The sequence below is a fragment of the Bubalus kerabau genome, chromosome X (genome assembly GCF_029407905.1).
Source record: "Bubalus kerabau isolate K-KA32 ecotype Philippines breed swamp buffalo chromosome X, PCC_UOA_SB_1v2, whole genome shotgun sequence".
Taxonomy (NCBI): Eukaryota; Metazoa; Chordata; class Mammalia; order Artiodactyla; family Bovidae; genus Bubalus; species Bubalus kerabau.
Window position 1 is genome coordinate 63,124,339 of NC_073647.1, and position 5,953 is coordinate 63,130,291.

Here is a 5,953-nt window from a genome sequence, read left to right on the forward strand (position 1 = left end):
GCTGCTTCTGTGAATCAGCAAAGAAGTCCCTGAGACAGGAATGCCGACAGCTGCTGTATGCACACTCTCCCTCCGTCTCTCCCACCTCCCTGTCCTCCTTCTCCTGCCCCTCCTCCCCTCTTTCGGAGCCGCTCTGTGTTGCTATGCAATCATATCATTGGCACTAATAGCATCCATCCGACCTCAGGCAAAGATACCCTTGACCGGGCAGATGCAGGAATAGCAAGGACAGTTCTGTGAAACTACCAGAGCCTTGGCAGCTCTGGGAGATTTCAGTTCATTAGAAGCTGAAGAGGAAAGCGGAAGAGGCTGAGAGGCAGAGGGGGAGAGGCTTCCACTGGGGAGGAGGAGACAAAAGAGGCTGGGAGATCAATACAAGCTGCTGAGCCAGGAGCCAGGGGCCTGGGCCCCAACTTCCACAGATCGAGCTCAGAGCCAAAGCCAACTTCAGAGCCAGCAGCTGGCATGATCCCTTGGTAGCCAGTCCAGGATTCAGTTTCTGTGTTGGAGGTTGAAACACTCTGCTCTAGAATTGTCACTGGTACCCAAGGTAGAGCCTTGGGCCCAGGGCAGTCTGCCAGTCACCCGTTATGTTCCATCCTCACCTCCTCTTAGATCTAAAGATGGAGAAATCCTTGCCCATGAGGAGAGCAAAATGCACCCTGAATGATTTGAGAAAACACAGCTCCTTCGTGCCTCCACTCAGTCACTACCCCAGTCACTCTCCTTCCTTCTGTCCATACTAGGCTTTACTCTTTTAACTGTCACCTCTGTTTAAGAGAAGAGGGTATGAATGCCAAACACACTGCCAGACATGGGAGAAACAACTGAAGAGATGGAGACAATTATGTCCCTTTATAGGGTGCCCAGAGCACAGTACATTAACTCAATAAAGATTTACCAAATGAGTAAATGGGGTGGATGGATGGATCAATGGCAGTCAGAAGGCCCCCAACCCAATCCTCTTACACAAACACACTCATACTTAAAGCCCCCGTAGCTCCAGACCAGGGCAAAGAATAAGAGAAGCATTCTTTTTTCCTCTCTTCATTTCTGAGAACAGGGTGTGTATGACAGGGAGAAACAGATTGGTTTGGGGGTGGGTTGCTTAATTTCACTCATTTGCCTCTAAGAACTTTATAAGCTCTGATGGCACTGCAATTTAGAAGAGAATACACTTCCTGGCTCAAAGGACTTGGCACTAGTGTTGACAAAGTTTCTACAAAGACTGAGAATTAATACCATTATTATGATTGTTAGAGAAAACTCTCAGATAGATAGGAAATAACTAGCACATGTGTGTGTGTTTTCTTTTGGGATAAAATGTTAAAAACTTAAGCTGCTGGTTTCAGTGAAAGATTAGCCATAGGCCTGATCTCTTTAAAACAAACAAACAAAATTGGAACCAATTGCTCCCTCCAGCAAACAAGGCTTTCAGAGCTGAGTGAGTGACCCCTCCTGCCTGGCCGAAACAGCAGCAGCCAGGCCCCCATGCCAGTGCAGAAAAGGCCTTTGATTTCTGAAGGGTTTTTGGAAGCACATCCCAGCTTCTCAACCTACACACCCCCAACAGAGCATTTCTGAGCTCTCCAGCCTTGCCCTGCCTGGCCCCAGTCTTAGCCCTGCCAGCATGCAGGTTTTCTCAGCACCATCCTGACCCAGGGCCCCAGGAGCCCTTTACACCTGACTTGGAATGACTTGCGGATAGGGGGAGATGGCTTGAAGAAAGATTAGAGAAACACTCTCAGAAACTGTTTGGGTTGGCACAGTGCAGAACACACACCAAACACATGCAACCTAACTTCAATCTCACCCCTGGCACCAGTAGGCTGGTGGGTCAATCCAAAGCCGAGCTTAGATATAGAAGGAGGAAGGAGAATGAATCGATGGGATACTTGTTCCCCACCTTGACTGCACTTGGAACTGCCCAAATCACCATAAGCACTCAGAATCCTTCTTCATTTTTCTATCTCTAGAGAAAACATTAAGGCAGCAGATTCAAAAAGACAGTACCAGCCTCCAGGAAAATAAACCCATAGAGTTTCTTTCACGGGATACAACAAAATCTTTCCCCAGATCTCCTCCCCACTGACCCAATCATCATGGAATCATTGTTCCTTTACTTCAGGCACTCAGACCTCCTGTGAAAAATGAGGATATTAGCATGAGACAAAAAACATTAAGGTATTATCAGCGACCAACAATTAAGATTTAATTATTGGATTATAATAATGGTTAACATTATCGAGAATTTACTTCAGGCTAGGCACTGTTCAAAGTGCTTTGCATACGTTATTAGCTCATTTCATCCACATAGTAGATTAAAAATAGCTTCTATTATTTGCCCCACTTTATAGATAAAGCTCTATAACATGGTGAGGTTACATGACTTGCCCAAGGTCACACAGCCATGCATTATGGAGCTAAGACTTACACTAGATCTCTCTAGACAATGCCCGCATTTTTAACCATGATACTATACTGCCTGAATCTATGTTCTAGTGGTGGCCTGATCAGACATCAAACCTAGGTAGGTCATTGAGACAACTGTGACTAGGACAAAATCCCCGGATAGTTTTTCTAATCTTTTGTGCCTTTCTCAAGCTATTTTCTCTACTCAAAATGCCTACCTTCCCTTTAGAGGTCAGAAACACAAGGGACCTCAGACATAAGACTTCTCTCTCTATGAAGTCCCGAGTGAGCAGACTCCACACAAATTTTGATTAAAACTATGAATGGAGTATGAAAGGGAAAAGACAAGTGACCTTGAGATGAGGTGGATAGCTCCAGTTTGCTATAGTTCCCACACAGCCCACTGTACTCTAGTCCTTTATATTTCCTGTTTAGCTCCTGTGGTTTTTCAATGGGTGCCATCTCATAGGCTACCCAAGGTGCACTCTTTACTGTGGTTGGTCTTTTGTGGGTATTTGGAGGAGGACTGTTTGATTTTTGTTTCCTGGAGGGTGTTGAGATAGTCTCTATAGTTGTGTTTCAGGAGAGGTAACATCTTTGCTTGAACATTGCAATTCGAGAGAAAATTTCACTCTGACATTTAAATCCCATGCATGCTCAGTTGCTCAGTCATGTCCAACTCTTTGTGACCCCATGGGCTGTAGCCCGCCAATTTCCTCTGTCCATGGGATTTCCAAGGCAAGAATACTGGAGTGGGTTGCCATACCCATCTCCAGGGGATCTTCCTGACCCAGGGATCGAACTTGAGCCTCCTGCATTGCAGGTGGATGCTTTACCCCTGAGCCACCAGGGAAGCCCATTTAAATCCCAGGGACAATCATTTTCACCCAGGCGACATTTGGACAAACCAAAGCAAGCACACAGGCTAGCTTCAACTATTTTTCTGAGGAGGACAAAGAAAGATCAAAGGACATCAGGCCACAAGCTTTGATTGTAGCTCCACCCTGGTAACCTGTAGGAGGATATTTGAGACCCATCCCAATATCACTGAGCATGGCTTTGCTCAGTGGACAAGGATAGGTGGGGCATTTCAGGCAGAGATAAAACATGTGCAAAGCTACAAAGTTGACATAGCACTGCTTGCTAAGGGATTGTAAGTACTAGAGCACTAAGCTAGGATGGGGTTGCTGGTGGGAAACAGCAGGGAGTGGCAGGAGATGAAGCTTTGCAAGCACACATGACGGCACTAGTGTCACTTGTGTTTTTGTTGTTCTTTTTTCAAGTAGTGAAGTGGCAGGGTAAGATTTACATTTTAGAAATATTAATATCATTCTAATGGCTTCCATGGAAAAAACAAGCTTTTACATGGAAGTATAGCTGATTTACAATATTAGTTTCATGTGTACAACATAGCGACTCAATTTCTTTCATAGATTATACTCCATTTAGAGTTATTACAAAATAATGGCTATATTTCCCTGTGCTGTAAAATATATCCTTGTTGTTTATTTATTATATATGTAGTGCGTTGTGTCTCCTAATCCTCTACCCCTATCTCACTCCTCCCACTTCCTCACTGATAAATACTAGTTTCTTCTTTATAGTTGTGAATCTATATCTGATTTGCTATATTCATTAGTTTGTTGTATATTTTAGATTCGACATATAAGTGACATCATACAGTATTTGCCTTTCTCCATCTGACTTATTTTACTTAGTACAATACCCTCCAGGTCAATCCATGTTTCCGCAAATGGCAAAATCTCACTCTTTTTATGACTGAGTAATATTCCATTGTATATACACCTTCTTTATCCATTCATCTGTTCATAAGCACTTAGGTTGCTTCCATATCTTGATTATTGTAAATACTGTTGCTATGAACATAAGGGTGTATGTTCTAATTAGTGTTTTTTTTTCCTTTTGGTTATATACATAGGAGTGGATTGCTGGATCATATTGTAGTTCTAGTTTTAGGCTTTTGAGGACCTCCATGCTGTTCTCCATAGTGGTTGTATCAATTTAGAATCCCACCAACAATGTCTTAAGATTCCCTTTTCTCCATATCCTTGCCAACATTTGTGAAGAATAATTATTGAGTGCTTGCTGCACACTAGATCTGTGCTAGAACTCAGGACCACAGAGAAAATTTGGAAACTACCTTCAGGTTGCTCACAGCCTAATGGGTGAAACAACTAATTAAACAGAAATACAGTTGACTGCAATGAAGGATGAATTGGAGGGGAGGAAGGCTGGAAGCTTGAATACTTGGTAGGAGGCAGTTGTAGTACTCATCTGATGAGGACCTGAAAACAGAGCAGTTGGTAGTGAGGATGGAACAGTGCCCCCATCCCTAATGGATCTTCCTCATATTATCCTTTCCTTTTATCATTTCTTCCTAGCTTTACTACTTGCCGAGTTCCTAAAAGAGAAATAAACTGTGAATATGGTAGGTGGGGGAGAGGTGGTGTAGGTTACTCCCATTGTCATTCCACAACCTTATTATTGGCCCCCAAACATGTTTACCAAAAGTACTACTTGAAATTGTTTCTACTCTTCTCCAACACCCAACCCAAGCTCACTTACCTCAGCAAATAACCACATTTTTGTTTGGCTGAGTGGTGAAAGATATCCCTGTAAAAGTCCTTTCTACTTCAGAATTTCATCCCATCTTCTTCCCCTTCCACCATCCCCTGACAAAGGACCTCCATTCACTTTTTTCTCACCAAGGTCAATACCTCTGCTCATGACCTCACACAATTCTCTCTCTATTTTCTCTAGGAGCTTCATGAATTTTTGTTTTTCTCTGGTTTTCATCTTCCTTGCTTCTGACACTTTCGCTTGCTATCCAAAAACATGTGAGGAGAAGGAAGATTGCTGACTCCTGTGGGCTAGGAAATGGGAAGAATGTTTCCCTATTAGAGAAAGCCCTCCAATTCACTCTACAGGAAACCACTGCACACACAACCAGGTCAAGACTGTCTTATCAACAAGGTAGAGAAAGTTTGAAGGGAAGAAACATCATCAGGGTAAAGAATTACTAGGTTTCCAGTAAGGCTGTGAAGTAAAAAGTCTCACTAAGAAAATGCAGAGGAGGGCTTCCCTGGTGGCCCAGTGGTAAAGAATCTGCCTGCAAATGCAGGAGACACAGGTTTGATCCCTGATCTGGGAAGATCCCACATGCCACAGGCCAACTAAGTCCATGCATCACAACTACTGAGCCAGTGCTCGAGAGCTGAGCTGCAACTAGAGAAAGCTCACATATAGCAATAAACACCCAGGGCAGATAAAAATAAATGAGTAGATAAATAAATCTTAAAGAAAATGCAGAGGATAATAATAATAATAATAATAAACTTTTTTACCAAAGGGGAAAGGGAAGAGAGATAAATTGGGAATTGGGGATGTTAACATACACACTACTATATAGAGAGTAGATAACCAATAAGGACCTACTGTATAGCACAGGGAACTACATTCAATATCCTGTAATAACCTACAATGGAAAAGAATCTGCAAAAGATATACTTTTGCAAAAGGT